This window comes from Urocitellus parryii, chromosome 13 (assembly GCF_045843805.1).
Source record: "Urocitellus parryii isolate mUroPar1 chromosome 13, mUroPar1.hap1, whole genome shotgun sequence".
Classification (NCBI taxonomy): domain Eukaryota; kingdom Metazoa; phylum Chordata; class Mammalia; order Rodentia; family Sciuridae; genus Urocitellus; species Urocitellus parryii.
Window position 1 is genome coordinate 45,095,940 of NC_135543.1, and position 25,693 is coordinate 45,121,632.

At 37.3% G+C, this 25,693-nt stretch overlaps 1 protein-coding gene across 3 annotated transcripts in view; it reads left to right on the forward strand.

Moving 5' to 3' along the window:
- Znf521 (zinc finger protein 521) overlaps window positions 1–25,693 on the forward strand; it is a 270,296-nt gene that overhangs the window by 1,863 nt on the left and 242,740 nt on the right. The gene's annotated exons all lie outside the window — the stretch shown is intronic.

Genomic DNA, 25,693 nt, shown 5'->3' on the forward strand with positions numbered 1-25,693 from the left:
GCAACTGGACCCCGGCTCGGCCCGGCAGTACCCCCTCTTGGCTCTACTAAGAAAGTTGACGGCCCTTGGTTTCTACTCGCTGCCCTTTTTAGTCTGGTGCATGTCGTTGAAGGGGTCCAACTCCCCGTTGTCCCCGTTGGAGAGGGAAGTTTGTGGGCATGTTTGCGTAGGATTTTGGGGGTGCACTAGCTGTCTGGGGTGGGCGGCGGGAGGCACTTAAGTTATTGATCCTGGTGGCTGTGGTGGAATGTGGCGAGGAGAGTCACGTGGCGGCCTCCTCCTCCTCCTCCTCCACCTTCCCCAGCCTCCTCCCGGGAAAATCGGGGGAGGGCGGCCGCGGGGAGATTGGAGGTCCAGCGCTCCCAGGCCGAGAACCGGGAGGGCAAACGGGCGGCGCGCGAGGACCGGAGGAGGTGCCGGCAGCCAGGGCAGGGAATGAGGGCGAGGCCAAAGGAGCGACAGCTGGAGGCGGACGAGGCCCCTGCGACCCTGGAGGCGGAGGACAAAGGGCGGCTAGTGCGCCCACCGGGGCCCGCAGGGTCCCGCCAAGGTCCGCGCGGCCCGGCCCCGCCCTCTGGTCCCTGGCGGCGCAGCATCTTCTTCCTCCTCCGCTGCCCGTGGCCGGGTTCCTGCCACCCGGTCTCGCGGCCCCGTTGACGGCTCGGGGGAGGGGGTGAGCAGAGTCCGGCTCCCCACGCTACCCGGCCCTGGCCGATGTGTATTTATGAACTCGATTAACGGAGCCTTCACCGCACACACAAAGCCCTTTCTTTTCCTGGGAAGGGACGGGTGGGGGAGGGCCTCGCAGATTGGAACGCTAGCTTTTTTTTTTTTCCCCCCCCGAAGTGCAGAAGTTTGAATTTGAAAACGAGGGGAATCGTTGACATATGTCTTGACACAGCTTTTGGGCTAATTTACATTCACGTGGGCCACGCATTTTCTGGGAGAACCTAGACCCAGGCCCTGAAAGATGCAAGTATGTCGATGGTGAACAAATGAACGCCACGGGCGTGCGCGGGTGTCAGGGTAACCGTGGACAACGCGCGCTCGGGGGGGAACTTGCAGGGAGTCTTTGCTTCCTTAAAAGTAACGTAGAGTGAAGTACTAGGACAAACCTCTTCCTAGTCACTTGGAAACAAGAACTTTCCGAGTTGAATAGGACAGCGCTTAGTTTCAGCCCAGTTTAAAGGGCTGCAGAAGGCGTCTGAAACTTCGTGCAAGAATTTGGGAAGCTTTTTATTTTTTTTAAAAAAAAAAGTTTATTAAAGTTTGCACACTTGGTAGTTTTGCTCCTCCGCAGTTTCTGAGCGTTTGATTCACCTGCTTTTGGACTGAATCCACAGTGAAAGTTCTGTTGATAGTGATTGCATGTGTGCTCTGTACTTCCCGGAGAGAATTTTTTCTCATGCATATAGGATGTTATGGACAGTTAAGTGAAGCCGTCAGTTGGCTGTATTTGTTGGACACTCTTGGATAAGTCGAACTGCAAAATACCTGGGTCTGGAATTTGTGCAGTTCTTAGTTTAATAAGCAAAAAATACCAAGTGAAAATGAATAAAGAAGGTGTTTTATTCTTTTGTTTTATTGCCATGTTGCAAAATTATCCAGATATCTTTTCCACGAAGAAGACCCAGCATCTGTGTTTCAATTGCCAAGCTGTAAATAAAATATTTACATTAAAAGCAAAGATTTAGCTTCCATTTTCTATGTGGGCTCAGAACACAGTGGTGTTCTCCCCATCAGCAGCTTGGATGACTCCCAGAAGAGGGGATGGCCTCAGGTGGGCTGGCTGAGCTTTGGGGGTGAGAAGCTGAAGACAGGAATAAAAATAGTACAGTCCTCACTGAAGAGCTGAGGCGGTTTGTTTTTCTTCAGGGTATGCATTTGCCTGGAAAAATACATACTTGGATGAGCTATGTCAAATGAGCAATTGTGGTACTAGTAGTGATTCTGAAGAGGTAGAATGGCATTCTGGATGTCGCTTGTTAATATACCTAGCCCTTTCTTCAGTCTTTTGATTTCCTGTGTCTTCTTGGAAGGATCTCCATTTTTCTCGAAATGTGTTTTAGGAGTGTTCTCTGTATGTGGATTCTGCCCATCATATTGTTCAGAACACAGCTGTATCCTAGAAAAGCTAGGGAGGAGTAATTATGACAAATATTCTGGCATTAGTAATAATAAGCATTGAGCAACACTTTCTTGTCAGCAGGTATGGAAAGGCAGTTCTGATTTCAGAATCTGAACTGACCAGGAGTTTTGCAATTAAGAGATTAAAATTTCTGATTTTATGAGATGAGTGACAGTACATCAAAGCCATGTGAATTACTTTATAACCAACTTGAGAAGGCATTGGAAACCATGAAAATACAGTGTGCCCTTCTAACTAAAACATGGGTTCTGCATTCAATTTCCAACTAGTTTCTTACTTACATACTTTTTTTTTTTTAAAACAAACGGGTTTAAAAGATATTTCTGATACAGCTGTCACTTTTGATATAATTTGAAACTTGTTATCCCAGGAGAGTGGTTTACATAAGGCAGATAAAAACATTAAAACAAAATACATCTAAGTTTGGAGTTTTTATTTCTAATCAAATGCTTAAAATTGTGAACTACCAGGAAATTTCTACTAACGGATGAATTTGTGAGTTTTCATAACTCTAGTACTTTGAATGAATAATTATGTCCCTTTAAAAATTATGCAGAGTTTTTTGTTTGGAGCAAACTTTAGTGATTGTTCTAACAGCTCATGTCCTTAGAATGGGTCCATATTTCTGGCTGCTGGGCAGTGTGCCCTGCTTGGGTTGCCTACTTCCTTTAGAGTATATTAAAACTGTTAAATACCAAAAGCATTCATCTGTCTATTTGTGAAAGCTGTGAAAATTATTTTGAAACATGGAGCTCCCTTATCCCTCCTGCCACTCAAATTCCTAGCATCAGTATCCCATCAGCCCATGTATCAAGTCAAGAAACTTATTCCATTATTATGGTTTGAATCTTCGGAATAACTCCTTTTGTTTAATGGGAAAAAGAAGCATAGACAGTATTCAGAGGCATGGATAGTCAGACAATTAAATGAGTCCCCTCAGTTTCTACCCCATTTGTGTTATTTGGATATTTGTCTCTATTCTTGAGAGTAGACAATGGTATTTGAGTAGATTACCTGACGGAAAATAGTTCTACTGTCAGCTTATTTTTAGAGGCAGCAAATCAGTTGCATCAAATTGGTCAATTGTGACCTATTTCTATTTTTCTTGCTGGCTCTTTATTCTACTTCTTGTGGTGCTTCTCGGATGGAAGTATCCCAGCAATTTTACCTGATAACAAACATTTTTTTTTTTTAAATTTACTCCAAAAATTACTGTAAGAAGGAAAAAGTGGTCCTCAACATAAAGGTGTGATATATTCAGTAAGAGCCAAGTTATAAAGCTGGGAAGGAGAAAGGGGAGCAGTTAGTCATTCAAATGGCCAAGTTAAACACAAGACACAATTAGAATATCTGGACCCTCAGGTGTTCATAAGCCCATAGCAGGGACCTCTAGAGAGGAATGGTGGAAACTAGGGAGAAAGGAGCCCCCAAAGAACCTTGTTTAACTTGGCTGTCACAGTAGCTAACCCTTTGTAACTTGGCACATTTTGAAGTTATCACACTTTTGATTGACCTTTTTTCCCATTTACCATCTTTTGTACTTATAAAGCTTTTATTTTAAGGAGAAGTAATTTATTTAAAAATATAATGAAGCGGTAAAAACTTAGTTCACAATTTATACTTTTTTAGTAATTGTTTTTTACAGGGCTGAGGACCGAACCCAGGGCCTTATGCATGCTAGGCAAGCGCTCTGCCACTGGGCTAAATCCCCAACCCCTTAGTTCACAATTTAAAGAAATGTATTGAATTTGAATGCAAAGGCAGTGGATTTTAAGTTCTAAACCTTTTGAAAGTCAGAAACCCTATCTAGTAGGCTATATTCTCTAGTGGAAAAGCTCTGAAAATTGTAGGTGTTTAAAAAGTCACCACAGGGAACTTGCATTGGCCTCAAAATTTAATAGAAACATTAAATCCACCAGTTCTTATTTAAACACGTTTTTTCTCCTTTTTCAAAGTGTGTATATATGTATATGTACATATTATGTATAAATATACATATGTACATATATATGTGTGTATGTATGTATGTATGTATATATATGTATATATATATATATATATGTATATATATATATATATATATATAATGTATATGTAGAGAGGTGAAGTATAACCCCCCCCCAGTGTTTTCCCTTACATTCCATGTGTTTTATTTCTTAAAAAAAACAACAATCTCCCCACTAAAGATTTCAGTTATGGTTTTGGAAATGATGCCATAGTAAGAAAAAAACTTTATGCCAGAAGACAGTCGCCTAAAGACAGTGTATTATTTTGCTTTTAATTAAAAAAGTTACAGGATGACTTTTTCCTGAAATTATTTTTTTGATAGGCTGAACATGACTCCCTTTTTAATAACAAGATCTTAACCTAAGGTAAGTTTTTTTTTTTTAAAATAAGATAGATGGATAGTTACATGTTATATACACATTCACACTAGACAGATAGATCAGCGTTCCTTTTTCATAATTCTGCAGGCCAAATACTAATTGTGTGGCACACAGAAATCTATGCTTTTACCTTTAGATTTGGATGTTAAAAAGCCTGATTTTTGGAAACACTGCAGAAGTTTTCATACCCCCTTCCGACAATTGCAGTTGTGCTTCTATTCATCTATCAACCAGTGACAATTTCTTCCCTCTACCACCTCTAAATTATACTGACTAGATGTTGAAGTCATTAAATTGATTATAGTCCAATCAGTAGACAATCCGAAATAAACAAAAACAGCAATTACAGTTGGCAAGAATCCCATGAGTGCTAGTCAAAGTTCCAGAACTGATGGTCCAGTGAGTCTTTTCCAAAACGTCCGTTTCACGATTTCAGCACTTCTGGCAGCATCTTCTTAAAGGGAGGGCACAAAAATTCATAAGATTCCACTTGGCCTTAAAAACAAAAACATCTGTTTGATGCATGGGTGGATTGTTGGCTTTTATTCCTCCAGCCAAAAAAGGGCAAAAAATAGGATATTGAACATAAAAGCATACATGTAAAAATGAAATTACAAAGGGATTTGAGATTAGCAGCTTTTTATGAAGCAAGCTGTTAATAATTTCTCTTTTTTCTTTTGCCAGAGTATTCCCATATCCCTTAAAATCCATTGTAGTTATTCTTATTGACAGCAGTGATGTCTAATAGTGCTGACAGAAATTTTCAACTTTTTGCTTCCAGTAATTATACTTAGTTCTTTTTACTTGCTTATTTGGACCAGTGCAAGTCTTGTAGCAGATTTGTAGGATGTTGCTTTTCATCTTATAGGAACATTTGTAACCCCTGCCCTTTATTTTTAAAGGAAGTTTGTGAGTCTTGGCTGGTCTGATAAATTCTAGTGAAGTACTTGTTGACATAAGTTGAAATGTATTATTAAGTATACTTGCTTGAATTTTCATTTTGATGTAAGAGCATGCAATAAGGAGAAAGGTTTTGATAGTAGAAAAAAGCAAGTCTACCAAGATCAATTAAGAATTTTATGAAAGGTCTCTTTTTCCTATTACTATACCTTATTAATCCATCTGACAAAATTCACATTGCTGGCATAATGTCATTAATTCTTTTGCCATAGAATACATTCTTTATGGCTAGATTTAAATGGATGACATGTTCAGTTTTTTCAGTTACTTTTAAGAGAGAATGATTTTAAGACTTGCAACATTTACAGCTTATTTTAGCAGCCTTATGGCTTGTTAAAAATGTAAGTGTTGTCATTAAGTAATATGTTAAAGAATGCTTTTGTATTGAGATTTTGATACAAAGGCAGATATTCTAAATCAAACCTCTAGCTAAGTATTTTCCCAGATGTATTTATTTTTTTTCTCCATTGATTCCTGGTGTGCTGTCAAAGGTTAAAGTTAGTTCTTCAGGGTGTGTGTGGAGTGGGGGGCGGCAAGGGCAGGCAGGGAGGGATGCATGCAACTTTCTAATCCCATTTCAATTAAATCTGAAATATGCTCCTTTTTTTTTGGTTGTTTTTGTTTTTTGTTTGGGGATTACATGGTACATTGGTCAGGATTGCATATACCTTGTTTGTTGTAATGAAAGTAATGAAAGTGTACTTGTCTGATTTAAAATATGTTCTGCAACAATGTTATTACAAAGCAATTAAAACTTAAACATTAAAGTTAACATTAGTAAATTTAAATAGCTCTGTTATAGTATTAATCAAATAGTGTAAGGAAAGCTTTTAAATGGTTTAAATAATTATGCAACTCTTGGCATAAAAGCCTGACACAAGATAAATCTTTGAAAACTAAGTAGAATCATGGTTAAAAAAAAAAAAAACTGTAATTTTAGGCAGCTTGGGCTTTTAGCATGCATCACATTCCAACTCTAGTACAAGTAATTATGCCAGTTTAGTAATTATTAGAGATGAAAGAAATTCAGTAAGATACGAATTCTTTAAAACTTCAGTAGCTTCAGTTTTAGCAGGGATAATGATCAAGCAGCAGTTATCGGGCTGCCTGGGGACCCTGTCACAGCTACAAGCATTGGGCTGATCTTGGGGGTATCATTATTATGGCAGCACACACCACCGTTAGCATTTCTACTCTAGATATCTGATAGCAGGTTTATAATTTGGTCATTTAAAAATAGTCAGATTCAAATATGACTATCTAGGAACTTGCTGTTCTTAGAAGATAAATTAAAAAATGAATACATATATTTTAAAATGATTATTTTTAGATATCATATTCTTTAATTTCATTGGATAGACTTAAGTGCTTTGAAATATCCTGAAAAGAAAAGAAATGTGTACATGTAAGTCTGTCATTTGCATGTGTATGCATGTTGTGCGTGGGTGCATTTTAAGTCTTATTATTTTAAATGAAGATGATTTGGTTTGGAAAGCATACACTGTACTTCATGCATGAGTGTTACTCTCCCAAGCTCAGTAAAGTGATTGACATTCAAAACGTGTATTTTCATAATAGTGCAGATGTTGGAATTATATTTTGATTATAATTTTTTATATATGTGAGACCGAAAGGTTTCAGTCTCTTAGTTATTACAACACACTATGTATATATATATGTATTTGCATACATACATACATACACACACACACACACACACACACATATATATATATATATATGTATATATACTGATGTTATATGTGAAATACATTTTGTTTAGCAAATCCATATGTATTAGCCACTTCTTAAGGAAAAAAAATTTTTTTCCCCAGTAAAAATTGGTATCATTATAAGGATAATAATTTCCTATAGAAATTAAATTCACTGTATCATTGAGTATCATGATTTTACTATTTTTATTACCTTTTCTTTCTTATTATTGACTTTTCCCAAAATTTCTTATCTCAACAGAGTTCATGAGCAATATATCAAGATGGAAATTTATTCACCTGACAGGGACAAAATTCTCATTGATTATGAAGAGTCCCATGTATTAATACATAATACATTTGTGAAAAATTGTGAAGAGGGGAAGCATCCATAAAGTGAACTACAAATTGCTGTATTATAGGGGTTTCTGTGACTGCTCTAAAAAAACATTGCAATGCTTTAAACTATGTATTGAGTTTAAGAAACAATTTCCAGCTTTTCCACATGTTCTTTAATATTCTTTTCCTTCACAGTAGAATCAGATTAGGTCCAGTAAGGCCCTCAATGAGACAAAATATTATTTTAAACATTCCTAATTATTTAGCTTGTCCCAGTTGTTTTGTTTCTTAGAAACATGCTTGTTATCACTAGTAACAGTACTTTTGTCTTTCGTTTACTTATTTTTGTACCTTAGAAAAAGGCAAAAGGCAGTAAAATACTGACAAACACTTTTCTACCAAGTGCTAAGGAAGCCACTATAGGAAAAAACTATTGATGGGAAGATGGTGCCATCATGAGTTAGTTGAGTACCGTAATCATCAGTTGCTGTAAGGAGTCTCAAGTACCTGTTTGGGGCTGTCAGTGTGATTATACTGTATATATAATATGTAAAGTTTTTCAGACATGAGGCAAGGGGAAAGAAAAACTATGAACTCAAGGGAATGCATCTGAGAGGATTGAGAATAAAAACAACTGGAGTCCTAAGTGTTGTGAGTTGGATATTAAGGTCAGTAGGGAGTGGGCTACAGAGTGGATGGAGCAGAAGGGTGAGGTCTGATTTCCTGCATGCACTTTTGGGCAAGCCACTTACCCTCTGTTCTCTAGGATTCAGATTTCCTCTCTACAATATGAGGGGGCTCATTTATTGTTTAACAAGTTTTGTTTGTGTCTCTCCCCCACCCCACCCAAGTGCTTTCAGTATTTATTTCCAGGCACTATGCTAAGTTCTGAAGATTCACTTGTCAATGAAACAAGCATATGTCTTGATGTTTTGAAGTTTATAATCTAGAAACCTGGATGAGGTATTTAAATACTTTGCATTGCTTTTTAATTGCTGGAAGGAAGTTATGTAATTATGGAAAAGGAGATAGATGCATATGGTATTAACTTTTTCTGTGAGTTGGGTCAGTTGAAGCAGTTCGATAAAACAAGTTTCAAAAGTGTTTTTGGCATCAAAAGTTTGATGAGCTACACTTTTTAAGAATGGTGAGTTTTGTTTTTTTCTTATAATCTAACACATCCACTTATATTGAGACTACTAAGTACAACATATAGAACACTTATTTACAACTCCTTTGGACTTAGGTTATTGATACTACCATATCTTTTGTCCCTCCTAAAAGTTCTGGATAGCATTCTTGAAAGCTGACTGTTCACTAGTGAAACTGATTAATTTTTAAAAAACTTTTAAAGAATGAATGACATCCTATATAATAATTAGAGATTCTTGGAGAATGTGTATGATGCTTATATTCAAAACCAGCAAAACTAGACTTCTGTTAGGAATCTCTACTATTTGTAAAATTGATGTGAAGTTGCTAGGAATTCATCCCATTAAATATACAGGCACAGAATACTATGGAAGGCAGCAAGTTGGTACTGAAAAGTCCATAGTGGACAGGTTTGATCATATTTCCCCTGAGAGACAGATGAATGCTTTGAGATAAATTTTATGAAATCATGGATCATAAGTGTAAGACAATTTAGGAATAATGATATTGGGTATCCTTGTGGTCCTCATGTTCTAAGATGTGCATGTTGGGGTGAATGGTGATAGGGGAGGGTAACTTAAGAAAAAGGTGATCAGCATGAAATCCCTTTTGCTTCCTCCAACATCATATAGGTCATTTACATAAGTATTGCATCATTATATCTAATTTTTAATCTTCAAAATAAAACCATTACAAGATAATAACACCACTTTATAGCTCCTGTTACATGTAACTGTTTTTTTTATACTTACTGATTTGCATATTTAAAACCTCATTGTGAGTGTGATGGGCTGGCAGGACTCTGGGGTGGTTTCTTAGCTTTGTCTCTGACCCTGTGTCCCCAGGCTGGAAGAGTGCTTAGCCAGGTGCCTGACTTACAGTAAACTTCCATGGAGATAAAATCACATCCTTTCTTGCCAGTAAAATGAAGACTCAGATGACTTCTGAGTTCCCTTCTAGCTCCAAAATCCTATAATTTTCATATTAAGAAATTGTGATTCTTATAAACTGATTAGTAATTCATATTAGTGGGACAAACATACTTTTAAAATATGTTCTTATTTGAGATATAGCTGAGAGAACAAAGTCAAAGATTGGCCAGAATCTCCAAAAATGGGTCAGGTGGTCTTAATTTCCAAAAGTTTTTATTAGGATCTCCCCATTTAGGGAGCTGATATAGAAGAACACATGTATTATATTTGGAACCAATCTAGGGGCCTTTAAAGGAATTTTTCTCTATTTAAGACCTGAAGTTTCCACATAGCTGTTTGAAACTTCTAAATGAGAGTCCTGGACCAGTGACAAATTTAACTCACTGGGGATTTGTCATGTCTCCCTGGGAGCATCCTTAGCAGCAGTACCTGCTTTGGACTAGAAAGTGTGTGTGTGTGTGTGTGTGTGTGTGTGTGTGTGTGTGTGTATGTAGGGGGTTCTATTTACTTGGGTCTCAGGTGCATTTTTGCAGTGGGATGAGTTTGAGCCTGCAGCAGTGCAAACATTTGAGCCAAAAACTAAGTGTGTTTCTTTAAGGATGGCATTATAATTTACTTTGACTTAGGTTGACTAGTCATTTTCAATTCATGTCCATCGATATGTCCAAATGCTGGTATTATTTTCATATAGCAACAGGTCCCTAACCTTTAATGATGTACATAGCTTCTCACCAAAACTCCTTTAGGCTTAGGTTGTGGTTTCTCAGGTCAGTTTTGTGTAATAATAAAGACTTGAATATTGTTTTCATCTTGTAAGCCTCTTTCCACATCTTCTGAGAGGCTTATTCTGACTCTTAGTTAAAATGACCTTTCTCTCTATTATCCCTTCTGTACCTCAGAGTCACAGAAACCATAGCAATAAGTTGATTTGCTGATTTGTCTATAGACCCTTTGAGACCACAGTTCTATGTTTCTTTTCTTTGAACCCCCACAGGCTAAAATGTAAATGGTAAACACAAACAGATGCAGCAATCGAGTCATATGTTTACTTATCAGATGTTTGCCTCATCCATCCTTCACTAGTCCAGGAGTGCTAGGAGTTGGGGAAGCTATGAAGGAGACAGATATGGTCTACATCCTGGTTACCATCTCATAGTGGAAACACATTACATACAAGATGCTAGTGATTTCCAATCTTGTGAAGGTGCAGCACTGAGTATTAATGGGAACATTTAACAGAGATATCAGTGAGGTCAGGGGAAAGAGCTACAGGAAGCACTTGCAAGGTAAACCTGAAGTTTTATGTTTTCAAATAAAAAATATTGAATGTGGTCATACATGCTACAGGAATTTTACTAAGCATCAGCATTGTTTTTTTTTTTTTTTTTTTTTTAACTGAGCATTAGGTGCATGGGAAACTGTAAGAGACAAGTCAGACCCAGTTGCTCATGAAGTCAACAGTCCATGAAAACATGTTAGATGATTTGTTGGGTCCTTCAATATGTTAGCTCCAGCTTGTACTTAGTTTTACAGTAATAGTGGACTTTCCATTTATATTAGTGGTATCCCTTTCACATATGGCTAACTTATGTACAAGGTCTGGCCATCTTTTATTTGTGGGCCTGGTTTTCCCATTCTCTGTAAATTTCCTGAAAACTCTTACATTGAGTTTGCATTACTTAGATCTATTTATTCTTCCAAAAATCTGGGTTTAATTCTTATAATATCTCTATATGAAACAAACTCACTCATTTTGTATCATAAGCCAACTTAACAACTATTCTATTTTATCACAAATAGGTATATAGGGAAATATATACCTGTCCTGTAATATGTTTCTTCTTAAGATCTTTGAAAGTTCTTAGCACAGTGTCCACATAAAGGAGCTTAGTAAAGAGTAAAATATGACAGTGCATCATCAATCCAGTAGTATATTCTCTAATGAAAAGCTTAGGTAGAGAAACTGGAAATTTCTAAAAATAGCAATCTTTTTACAAATACTTATTTTTCACTTTTCAACTCATATTTCCTATGCACTTTCTGTTGTCTCTACTAGAGTTAATATTAGAAAAGGAAAAAATAACCCATGATTATATATAGAAATCTGGCCTGTACCTCATCTACACTGTTCTCTAAGCCAGGTTAGTGATATCCCCGACAGGCTAATAGTATGTTGCTCTTTCCAACTATTTTTTGAATATCTGCTTCAAAGTCATTATTTAGAAAGGATGAGGATAGCCAGTGGTAGCATACTCAGGCAGCTTCCAGGACTATTCTTAGATGGCAAGGCATATTTGTGGCTATCCTTTTTCTTCATATAAAAGTATATGTATTAGTTTACATATATGTATTAGTTTATTCACCCTTGCTATAACAAAATACCTAGCACTATGACAACTTATAAAGAGATTTATTTGGCTCACAATTCTGGTAACTGGAGGGTCCAAACATCATATAGTTGGTGTCCATCAAGGCCCCCTTGGCTGCATTACAACATGGCAGAGAAACGGAAAGGGAATTGGCTGTGTGCAGAAGGAGCTGCAGCATGGGGGAGCCTTACTTTATAACAATCTGCTTCTGCCAGAGAGCATCCTTCTGGTGGAGTCCTTTGAGGGTGATTTTGGGATGACCTAATTACCTTTCAATAGGCCTCATCTTTTAAAGGTCACATCACCTCAGCACTGCCATACCTGTGACCAAGCTTCCAGCATATGAACCTGGGGGACAAACCATGTCCAAAGCATAGCAATATGTTCCTAGCAACTCTTCCATATCAGCACCCCCTCTTCCAGAGCAGGACCTTTCCCCTTTATTCTCACAGCTCTACACTATCCACTGTGTGGTGGCCTCTCATTACTCAGCATTCCCCTGCACCGGTGGCCCTCAGGATGTTTCTATTTAGTTATTTGTTGGTGTAGATTACCATTTATAAATGTTGCTTCAGTGAGGATACATGAATTCCTGTGGACATGAATGAATTCCTACTGACATGTATGATTTTGTATATATGAGGGAGATTCCTAAAAAGGAATTATTGGTTAAAGGGAAAGTGTTTAAAATTTTGATGCTGACAGTCTTCCCTCCACAAAGGTAGGACCAAGCACACTGCTGTTAGCAGCAGGGTGAGATTGCCTGTGCTTACATACTTTATCTTTACTAATGGGACTTGGGAAAAAACAAACACACTGGTATTTCATTGACATTTTAATGAGCATTTCTGTAATTATGAGGTAGATTGAGCTCTTTTCAAATGTTTATAAACTGTTTATATGTATTGTTCTGTGAATTGCCTTTTTATTTCCTTGACTCTTTTATCTTTTGATTTGAAAGAAAAGCTCATATTCTTAAGAAAAATTAATCCTTTGTCTGATTTATATGTTGCAAATGGTTTGTCATTTGACTTTGTGGGTGGTAATTATTTTTCTTTTACCATATAGATGTTTAAAATTTTTATTTCCACTTTTTCCAGTGCTCTCCCTTTAAATAGTAGATTTTGTGTCTGACATAAGCATTTTTCCAATCCTTCTTTTAGTTCTGTGGATATCCCCCATTACAGTGGCTTCAGGGCTTTGTCTCCTCATTCCCACACCTGGGTCCTTAGTTCCTTAGCATATTTATGAAAATATAGTAGGTGCTTAAGAAACATTTAGTAAACTGGGAAAATAGTGTGTTATGGTTAAGAACATAGTTGAAATTCTGATCTGGTTGTCATTGGGCTACTTACTTAATCACCTTATACTTGAAATTTTCTGTCTATAAATGAAGGTATTAATACAACCTAATTCATAGAGTTGTTGTGAAAATATGAGTCAGTTCATATAAGATCTTAGCAGGGATCTGATAGATATGAAGTGTCTAGCAAATGAATTTTATTCTGACTCTTAAAGGTCTTTTTGATTTCGTGTACATCTGGTATGCAACTCTCTTTTATTCTAGAAAGTTCCTTTTTGGTATGACTTAAAGAGTGTTTGAACCCTTTCTGAGGCCTGTGTTCAGGCATGGGCATGGGGGTGGTGGTGTAAGTCCTTTCAAGGTTCAGTTTGCCATGGCTAGAACTTTCACACTGGCCAAGGCAGCAGTTGAGTCCAAATTCCAACCTCACTTTGCCAAATGTAGAGAGAATTCTGAAAAAAAACTCCTGTAGAAATTCCAATTAAAAGATAAAGGAAGCAGAAAGTGAAGCTAATTAATCTTAGAGCCTCTGCCATCTTTTTGGTAAGTAAAGTTGGTTTCTCTTTGGTTTTTTGCAAAAGACCCAATGCTAATTGACAGAGGTAGTCTAATTGTTCTTGAGAGAGGGACTAGAGACAAATAATTCACATATCATTACAAAGGTTTAATCATAGTAGATTTATTAATAATCCTTAAAATAAAAGGTAAATCTGAGCTTGGGTTTACAAAGGATTTAATCAAATAGGGAGATCATTTTTTGCATCACAGTTATCAGTAAGATTGTCTAGAAGCATTTTCTTCTAGGATTCAGAGAAGGATTCTGTGTGGTCTCGAAGTACCTGTGGGTATAGAGTGTGAAAGTGGAAGAAAGATGTAGGAATGTGTCTGCTGACGGGCTTTTAATCACCCATCCATGTCTGGCTGTGTCTAGCTACTGCTTTCCTTTTATTTAAAACCTTATTTGGGGGCAGGTTGCTGGAAATTTCTTCTCTCTTAATTTCTCCATTCCTTCTGCGGTAATTCTGAACTCTTCCATTTGCTTTATTTATCTCCCCTTACCTTCCCCTGATCCTTCAAAGGCTAGTTCTTCTCTCTCCTTTTAGGCCATGAAATCACCCAGTCCCCACTCCCAGATCATTTGACTCTGGCAGTCCCTTCGGGCTTTAGAGACTTAGCCTGCCAGTGCCCGCTGGTTGACCTCGGCACTCATTTGTCCGATGATACTCTTTGTAGATACTATCTTTCTCTTTTTATTTTAACTAAATGATAACTGTCATAAAGTTGACTTTCTATACAGACAAAGTCTAAAGCCCTAATATATCCAATCAGATGACTTTCAAATATCCATTTATCCTTTTTCCTTCAACCTTAATGCTAAATGAAGTGAGAGAAATAGTAATGAAAATCAGAGTGGGGAGAGCCAAGAGGATTGTGAGAGGCCACTTTTAATGAGTGGAATATCCTCAAATGATGGCAAGTGACAGAGGAAATTCCACTTTGGGATCATTTAATAGACATTCTAGAAAACACGTTAAAAAGGGCACTGGGCTCGGGTGGTAGTTTAGTTTCCTAAAAGGTCGGCTGTGGCTGGGGATGGCTGTCCATCAGGAAAGAGCCAAGGGGCACACCCAGGTGCAGAGCCTTGTAGTGCAGGAGAGAGGCAACCCATCATGGGTCTCTGGAGCAGGGAGATGACCTGCTCCATCATTTGCAAAACCCCAAGGGCTTAAATGTCTTGTTCCAAGTCATGCTGTGACTTTATGACAGATCAGGGAGGAGAATCTCAGTCTTTCTGTTTATAACTCTGTGATTTGTCTTCCATGATTGTGCACTGTCTAGACTATGGAAGGAAATGCTGCTTTTCACTCCTCTCAGACTCTTGAAAGATGAAAAACATAGGCCTGCTGCTCTGTGAGAGCTACCTTCCCTCCTCTAGTTTTACACGTCAGTGTCTCAGGCTTTTGGTTCTGTCAACATGTCACAGTGAGTAAGTGTGAGGGCCCCTGAGCCTTATGGTCCTGCCATTGAATCCTGTATACTATAGAACCTTTCCAAGTAAGCCTCAGTTTTCTCACCAGTAAAGTGGCAAGAATTTGCATCACAGGATTCTTGTGTTAGGCACCTGACGTAAGATACCTAACACATTTCTGGCTCATTTCCTGTCTGGATGAATTCTTGGGCAGCAGGAGCAGTGTACATGTCTTTGCCTCTTCTGTTTCTCTCTTCTGTAAAGTCCTTGGTGCGGTGGTGGGGTGGGGTGAGGGGGGGGTGAGGGGGGCACACAGTTTTGTGATGCTTAGCCTCTTAGTGTGGAGAAGAAAATATTTCCCTTTTGGGAGAAAACCTAAGGGGAATTGTGTGAACTTTTGTATTTAATTCTTAATAACCATCCTGTACAATGAAAGGTGGTAATAGAGTTGGAGGAGAGTCAAGTTCACTATATATGGCACATACTTTGCATTTGCCCACCTGTTTGTTTCCAAATACACTGTGTTTTTATTTGGCCTTAAATGAATCAATTCTGTGGCAGTTATCATAGTCCTTATTTTATTTGGGTGGGGGGAGGGAACTGAGGCACAGACATTGGGCTCATCCTCTTAGCATGTTTGAAGACAAAGAAGATTGTAGACTTGTTTACTTGAAAGTGAGCAGTCTTTCATTCCACAACTTTCAAATAGAAGCAGCCAGGGCCAGTGATCAACAAAAGCAAGAGTTAGAAATAATCCTTTGGCCTCCCAGTCTCTCCTCTGGTGTTCCCTTTTGTTTAGGTATTTAGATCTGATTTTTTATCATTTTTCAACACACCCCCACCCCAAGGGAAAGTTGCTTCTGCAAGAAAAAAAAATTGATTTGATATTAGTCGCTTATACCTGAGAGAGCCTTGAAAGCAGTGAAAACTGGACAGATCCCTAATTGTATAATTAAAGGCTTTGGCTTTTGATTAAAAAAAAAAAAGAAATCGAATGGTTCTGGGAACTGATCTGGGAGATATTTTTGTGGTAGAGGAGAAAGGTGCAGAAAGATGCAGGACCATTTTCTCTGTGGTTGGTGACATCTCAGCAGAAAAATCTCCTCGCAAAGGTTGGGAGCCATTCAGAGGTCTTCCTTTTGATTCTCTTACTCAAAGGTCAGGAGACTTGCTAGGGTGGAGTCCACTAGCTTGAGTTATAGGAAAAACTGAGTAGTGGTTGGGCCTGCAGAACTATAGACGTGTGTCCCACTTTGGGAATGCCACATTGACTGTTTTAAATACATGGTGTGAAACAGCTACAGGAAAACAAATTCATATTCTCACTGGCAGATGAAGGCATTCTACCACCCTGAAGGCATGTCTGTTTTCTTTTATTGGAAATCTGCCACTTTTGGATACAGTATTTTAGTTTTTCATGGCTGTGAGAGGTGGACACACCTGTTGGGGATTTGTTCCAAGGACTGGTGGGACATTGACCCTACCATTCCTGAAAAAAAAAAAAAAATCACTGGAGTTCTGAGGTTTTATACATGGTATTTCAGAGACAGCTTGTTCCCCCTGCCCAATATAAAGTTTCACAAGAGTTGGGTTTTTAAAAATTGCCACAGTAGCAGGATCGACCAATTAATTGCTTTATTATTATTTTAAGAAAATCAAATAACTCTTTTGGTTCACTTTTTTCCCCCTTTCTCTTTCTTTTGCAGTGCTGGGGATCAAACCCAGGGCAAAACAAATAAATATGGATATTTATTTATCAGCCATTCTCCTCTGTACATGATTGATATAGTTGATTTTACTTTGTATGTATTTGATTATCTGATCATAAATCACCATTTAAAAATATGTTTACATATAGAATATGTACTATAAAATATTTAATACATGGTCACATTATGTTGACAAGTCAAGATTGAGACAATCTGAGTGGGAACATATTTCCACAAACCACTATTAATTTATAGTTACTGAGATAATGGCATACACGCTCACTCTCAGTTCTGTCTGGGTAGCTCTGTAAATTGTGTATTGATTATGCTAATAGCACTGGTGTCTTTATTACTTGTCTGCAGATACATGCAGATTGAATGCACATTTGGCAAGGTTGTCATTCTGTAGGAAAAAGTGCATTTTTAAAATCTAGATTTTTGAGAGATTGTTAAGACTAAAGAAAAAAATTAAACTCATATGGAAACTTAAGGATTTTTTTTTTTTTTTGGTTCCAGGAAATGAAAAGTGCAGTTAAAAAGTTAAGAAATGATGTTTATATTTTCCTTTGTTTCAAATTCCTTAAGGAAAGTATTACAGAAATGGTACTAAATCAATAATAATCTATTTTTATAATTTATTTTTGGGCATGTGGCTTTTCTTGTTTTGTATAAGGCTGAAGGAGCCTTAGACTTTCAGGGTTGTATGTATTTTAAAATTTATTAGTCTAACTAGAAGAAGATAAAATGGATTTCTTTTTTTTTTCAATTATACATAAATTTTCTTGTAGCTTGTAATAGCTCGTAAGTCATAAATCACAGTCTCACTTTTTGCTCTGATCTTTCATTGTATAAACATGTACCTTACTTTATAGGATTTTTCTTTTTCCTTTTTTCTCTTTTGCTGAGTCATCACATTACCAAAGCAACTGTTTAGAAACCACGTTCTTATCTTCCTAAACAGGATCATTTACAAATGTGGGCTTTCTACTTGTATGTTAGCTGGGAACAAAAAGAAAAAAACAAAAATCTTTTTTTTTTCACTTGTTTTCAAATAATTATCCACTTTAATAGCAGTTTGATCTACAGTTTATTAAAGAGCCACTTGGAGTTGCTGAAGGGGGGAAAAAAGAGTTTTCATGTTCCTGGAGGTTATGATTCTATAGTGGGAAATTAAATGCCCAAATGTTGTGTTTACTTGACAATCTTTAGACAAATCCAGTTATCCCTCTTTCAAATTTATCACTGCAGTTAAGAGGAGGAGGAACAACAACTTCTTCCTCCTCCTCCTCCTCCTCCTCCTCCTCCTCCTCCTCTTCTTCTTTAAAAGAGGCAGTTACTAATAAAGATCATTGAATGATAATATTGGATTTTTGTGTATGTGTGTGAATCAGTTCTGTTATATTGTATAAGAACTGTTAAATTGCCAGTGTTTCTTGTTAAAGAAAATCACTTCCCAAGCTAGGCTTTCAGTAATTGTTGAGATAGTTAACTTTTAAGTGTTCCATTCAGAAATATTGTTGCAATTTGATCGACTGTGTCTAAACTTGCTGAAGAATTAAGAAGTATTAGGGAGTATGGTATCTCTCAAATACAAAGACTTCTTGCTCCAGATTTCCTATGCTAGGTGAAGTAACATTTCCTCACTCTGCTATTATAACAGAGCCTCTAGGTTTATTTGGCAAAGAGGAAATAACTAGACACTGTCCCAAACATCCAAATGTCTAAATCCTAGCTTCAAAGAGATTCACTTATAACTGTGGTTGTCCTTGGAAGCATTTTTCAGTATATGTGGTCATTATTGAACTAATTTGTTTTCCTCCAGAGTGACTTTTTAACAGTTTTCAAATTACTTCACTGTAAAAAATCTAGAACTTGAATACCTGGATATTAAAAATATTTGTGTGTAATATTTTTCTTTATAGTACATGGAAGAAAGGGTCTTGAGGCTTGGTTTAAGAAAGAGCAAAGGAATATCAAAGTTGTTTTTTTTGCAGGAAGTTAGAGACTATGAAGTTCCAGTGTGTCACTGTTAAAGGTGAAAGCATCAGGTAGTTGGAGTAAAGTGTCAAGTCTGACAAGAGGAAAGGCTAATGCCAAATAACCTAAATCCAAAAATCATGACAACGAATAATATAATAAAACATTGTTCACTATAAAACTATAACCCACTTTGGCAGGGCAACTTTTTCTTTATTAGTGATAAAGAAAAGTGATTTGGACTTTGTGTACCCATTTGAGTCTTCTTTTGTATGTTTTTCCTGATTCCTTGTGGTTTCTTATCATATTTCTTCTTTAAAAAGATTATTTATACACTTTAAATGACTATTTTAAAATATTTATTTGTGCTCTATGTTATTCTGTTTCTCTTTCTTTCTTTTTTATTAAGAAAAGAGGTTGATTTGGGCTCAATTTGGAGGCTGCAATTCTAAACAGCAAAGGAGGCTCTGGGGAGGGCGCCCCTCAGCTGGCTTATATCATGGCAGGAGCACGTGTGTACCTCTGGGCAGGGTTTTATATTATTGAAAGTAGTGGTCTACCAGCATTACTTGGTCTTATCAAAAGAATTGTGAACTGCATGTAAATTCATGTTAAATTACTTAAAATCTTGGTGAATAATTTTTTAAAAGATGAAATACAAAAGACATATTAGAATTAGTATCTGTTTTAGTTTTTAGTTAAATTTTACATTTGTTTTCTTTGGACTCATGTGTGTGAAGTAAAACTGAGGTAGAAGAAGACTCACTGAAGATCTCTTAAGTCCCAACTAATGTCCTTGGGGTCTGTGCAGAGCTCTTTTACTAGATTAAATGTTAGTTGATGAGTTAGTTCTGTCCAGATTTTCTCCAACTTTGGCCTTTTTTTGCCACCATTTAGGCAAGTAGGAAGATGAATAAAAGAAAAAAACGTGGGTGTGAGAGTAGCTAGAAATGTAAGTCATTAGCCTAGATGAATATACCTATTTTAAAACCAATACATCAAGTTCATCTCTAGGATTTCTCCACTAAACCTGATGCCTGGTAAATACTGATACAGGTTAACTTTCTTTTACCCATAGTCAGTCTAGATCCTGTTTCCATAGAGATTTTTAGACCATTATTTCCTTTTTGCCACTAACATAGTTTCTCCTCTTCTTCTTTCCTGGCTTGTGTTCTGTAGTGGTCTTCTGGCTTCCTGGTCTGTTCCTTGGTCATCTCATTCTCTCAATGACCAATGGAGCATCGTTCTAAAATGTCAACTAGATCAATCACTTCCCTACTTAAAGTTCCTTGAAGACTTCTCATAGGGCTGATGTTGGCACGTGAACATTCCACTCAGTGATTCTTTCCGGATCTAGCCACTTTTCCAGCCTGATCTCTGTATTTCTCCCTTTCTTTGTACTCTATCCAGTGCCCCTCATTTGAGTGGCATAGAAGTACTTGCACTTCCTTAAAAGCCTGATGTTGCTTTATGCATTTGTGGCTTTGCTCATGTTTCCTAAGTTTGGAGAACTGTGTTCTCTTTGTCCTCAGTTCCATCTTTCCTTCAAAACTTAGAGCTGTTCTGCATTGGGTAAAACATTCCTGCCCTGATCTAGATGCCCCCCACCCCAAGCACTTGTCCCTTTTCCTGTACTCATTGATTTATTCATCTGCTTATCTCCCTGAATGAGAGTGCTTGCCAGGCCTGATCATGACATATGCAGAAGAATGATAAGTTTCAAATGGCAAACTTGGGTACATGAACAAAGTTACACAAGGCAGGAAAAACAGATTTGTAATTTCTAGTCACTCTAGGTTATCCCTGGCTACCTTGAGGGTTGGAAACATAGGTATCCCCAAACCTCTAACCTGCTTTGGATGAACTAGTTAGGAAACTAGAGCAGAATGCAGAGCTCTTTGGTTGGGGACCAGGTTCATCTTAGATTTTGTACCTCCAGGGTCTTAACCAAGTGCCTAATGCCTCATGGATCCCCAGTAAATATTTGTTTACAGAAGTTGTTACAAGACAGCTATAGTGATTCAGTTTAAACTTACATGATCTTAAAAGTAGGACTGTGTTACTAACTTCTCTTAATTTGAAAGTTGATGTGCTGAAGTTGCTTTCTTCTATTGGGTTTTTTTTTTTTTTTAACTTGATGATAAAGAGGGACCAAGTAGAAGACAGAGATTTGTGTGTAATTTTCTGATTGGAAGAGGAGAAACTTTTAATTTGATTCCAAAGTGTGCATGTGTGTCTGTTTTTTTTTAACCTCTCCCAAGGCTAATTTCTTTTCATTCGTATCCATCTGCAAGGAATTTCATTGTAGATAGAGAGTGGTAATAAATTCATGTTTGGTATCTTCTCCTTGATAATAGTGCATCTGTGATATTTCTCTTAGTCTTCAAGGATCTCAATAGGACCTGTAGAACAATCAAGGAAAACCACAGAAATTCTAACCTTTAACAGTGTGATTTTTGGAAATGTGGAGATAATTCATTCTGTCTCAGAAGGTTTTGTAGACAAAGGAATGAACAAATAGATGAAAAAGGCTTTCCTTTCCTTCCTTCTATAAAACAATGTAATCACTTTTAAAGAATACAGTGTTTGGAAAATAAACATTGCTGAGAAAGTGAGACAAGCATCTTCTTAACCTTGACCACATGAGCTCTTTGGTTGGTGCATATCCAGGTCTCTACCTGGAATGACGTCTGTGTTCTAAGATGAGGCTGCAGCCCTTGGTGCTCATCACTAACCATCCCACTGATTGCTTTGGTTTTTGTTTTGTTTTGTTTGTTTGTTTACCTTTTGTTGACAGTATGGGAAAAAAATGAGACAGCAGACCAGCAGGCAAGTGTGGGACAGACGGCTGCACAGTCTGGCAGTGCTGCAATCCTTCATTAGAGCCTGCTTGCCATTTTATAACAGTGTGCGATTTATTTTCCCTAAATCTGTTTTCATCTTATGGGATTTCAAGTTAGAATGCATATCTAGAGCCCAGAAAGCACAAAATAATGATCCCGCCCTTCGGTTTTTGTAAACTAGGAAGGCTTTCTGTTTCTCGTTAACTCTTTGTAGCCTGAAGGTAACTTTTCCTCTGTTCTTAAAACATATAAAGAGAAACAGTGAATATGGTTTGATGCATGTGTAGGGAAGAAGTATTTTAATTTATGCAGGTAGTCTTTGATTTTCTGTTCAGGGATGGGGCTTCTAAATATGTCAGTAAATCTACCTTTTTGGTTACTTGTACACATGTGAAATTTAAATACAGCATTAGACAATTAGTTATTTTTTGGTACAAGAAGGTTGTTGGTCTTAGGTTGTTAGTCATTACTATAGTGATTTTGGGGAGTTTGAGTATGGAATGCATTTGTATAAATCATTTGTTTACTTAACTAGCATAGAGTTCCTAAACATACGACACAGGGTTTACTAAAAACCATTTTTAAAAGAAGATATCTTTCTTACTTTATAAAATAACAGAACCCTTTTTCTGTCTTTGCCGCTCCACTGGTAATGCGGTATTAGGCCCACTTTTTCTTCGATCTTTATTTTTTGTAGTTGTAGGTAATTAAGATCCAGGAGGTCATGGTCATCACAATAAAACCAATACTTGTTTCTTCAAAGCAGTAGGTATTTTTTATTTGGTGGTTTCTTGAACTCACTTGGCACTGTGTTGGTTGATTTAAGATTGAATAATTCATGCCATGGTTGTTTAATTTGGTGAAAAGCTGGCCATGACCAGAGAACAAAATGTTAGGAAATGGTCCAGTTTTAAGTTTGCGTGTGTGTATAAGTGGAGTATTTTGGGTTCATTCATCTCTTGCCAACCTTAGTTGTTAAGTAATCTTCTTGCATTCATATTTACATCATCCTCAGAATCTTGTGTTTCTGCCACTCTCATAAAAACAGACTCTGTTGTTAAGGTAGGGCTTCATGCTTGGAATTAACCTGGAAAAACCTCATTTATATCTCCTGCAAGAAGGACTAGGGCCTGCACTATGCACTCGCTGCCAGAAGTTTTTATAGTAATACTTTGTATCTAGGCTCTGGCTCTTACCATTAAATGTGCTTTTTATAGAGTACCAAGTTATAAATGTAGTGCAGCTACGGCATATTAATCTTACTGCAGAGATTTAATGAGGCAGTTGTTTTGCGATGGACACTATTGGGAGCAGAGAGCGACAGAGTTTTACTTTACCACTGAGCTGCAGAAATATTCCTTGCCTGGTAATAATTATAACCACATGATCTCTTAGTTTTTCTTTCTTTTGCCAGTGCTTTTCCATGCAAAAGTGGCTTGGAAGGAGGTCTATTTCTAGGCAGTGAAATGGATTGGAAATTGGGCTGTTCTCTCAGTAGTTTGACATTTTAGCTTTGATCAGGCATGGGATCCTTGTTGCAAAGAGAGAAATATGTAAGATGAGTTTCAAGAATACAGATAGTCTTTGCCAGTCCACTGAGATGGCTTTTAGATATTCATTACTTTTACTTGACTTTTATATAGGTTATAAAAAGTAAATGTGGTGAAACCTCATTTTTACATGGACAGAATAGAATTTCTGCTGGTTGGCCTTAAACTGATCCCACACTTGAAATTAATTGAAGTCCATGGGTTTACTGCCTCCAACACTTTTAAGCCAGTGCAATTTTTCATTTTCCCCAAAGTTGTAATTTTATTAAACCAAGTTAAAGCAATAACAATCCTTATGAAGAGGAGGATGAGAAGAAGGAAAGAGTTACCTGCCAGAGAACATAATAAGAGGAAAATCATACCTCTTTTAAATTCTCATTTGTTGGTAGTGTTAACAGAATTGGAAACAGAGTGTTGCCGTTTATTTTAGTAATAATAATAATAATAATAATAATTGTGTCTGTATTCCAAAATTCAGCCTTTGATTCACATTAGAACACTGTAAATCCAGTGTTTCATGGCACCCTTTGGAAGGGGTGAGCTGGAAAGTTGGTTGAGCATGTGAGATCATTTGTGATGGATGCAAAATGCCTGAGCTGCATCATTTAGGGCAGGGGAGAGCATACCGCTTGCAGCCAAGAGGTGCTTTGCAGCTGCCCTGTAGGGGGTATGGGGGTATTTTAAAATATTGCCCTTTGAGTGGGTTTACAGCCAACAATGTAGTTGGAAGAACAATTGTCCTTCTTGCAGTGGTGCTGGGGGCAGGGCATTACTTACAGGCATGGACCTTGTATTTATAACCCCTTAGGTTGAAGTCAGAGGTTTGAATGGCTAGCAGAGTAATACAATTATTTTTTATGATTGGATCTCAAAGGACTTTATAAAAACTACATCACTAAGGCCATGTGCAATTACTGAAGTGTAGCCACCTGTGGGAAAGAAATGGTTGACAATGTAAGCTTTCTAGAATCTTCCTACATCAACTGGCATTAGGAACGGAAACCCCTAACATAAATAAACACATCTTTTGAATGGGCAAGAAAGAATTTCTCCTGAAAGTAAAGGCTGGAAAAAGTCTTCTTACAAGGAGAGAGACTGAGATTCTAGTACTCATTACACTAAGGCATCATAGGCTATAATCGAACCCACCTCCCAGAGGGTCCCGCTTAAGTGTTGACCTAAAAACAAATTCGCCAGTTGGCTGGAGCATGCATCCTAAAGTTGCAGCAGAAGTGAATAAGCTTGACTGACTTCAGTCCCCAAAGGGTTCTATCTGTAAATGCAGAAGTGGAAGCAAAAACATTTTTATTAGTGTTAAAATGACCCTCATTCTAATAACTAGCCATAGTGTCAGAAGCATGGGCTGGGTCACTTTTCAACTTTTAAGAGCGAAAGCATCACACATTCATATTTGTTTGGTATTTTTGATATTCGATTGTGTATAAAGTGCTCATATTCTTGAGTAATAAGGAAGGTGAGTTTTTTTTTATCATTTTTGTCTGCATACTACTTAAAGTATTCCGAGAATCTCCTTATTTAAAAACAAACAGGTCTGTAAACTTGATGTGTAGCATTTAAATAATCATATTAAAATTCAAACCTAACACTCACATTTCCCTGAGTGCTGTCAGTTTTTTGAGAAACTGGAAACTCATGCTAAACAACCAAGAATATTTAAAGTGTGCCTGCTGCTTCCCAACAAGTATTTAGTGGCATGGGGGACACTTAGCTATAGTGGGGACAGTTATTTATTTTCTTGAATTGCTCTCTAGTTTGGCAGTATTTTACCACTTGGCTTTAGTTTTTGGAACATCTTTGGACCATTACCCATTGTTGTGTCTGTAGCTTTAGATGAAGCATTTAAAAGCATTCGGGAAACTAAATTCGATGGGTCTTATAGTGTCAATTTTGGAAAATGTAGATGGTTTTTAATTTTGAGGTAACTAGTCTATTCCTGTTTGCAGAAAAATACTAATAAAGGACTTTTTAAGGATCGATCTCTCTCTCTCTCTCTCTCTCTCTTTTCCTTATTCTTCAAAAAAACCATCACTAAATAATATTTACTAAGCACTCACCTGGAGATGGTTGTATGCTGGGCAAAGCACAAGACAAATGAAAAAGATCCTGTGATTACTCCCCCAGGACCAAGCAGTCTGAATCCCAGTATATTGAAATGGGCACTGTGTAGAGCGTTGAGATAATAATTTTCCAGATGGCAAATCAACCCAAATTACCAATTTACTTAAATACTATGTTTAAAAAAAACAACAGCAGCAAACAAAAGTACTTGCTCTTTGAGATGAGAATTCTGCTTTTTTCCTGAACCCAAGAGATGGTTATAT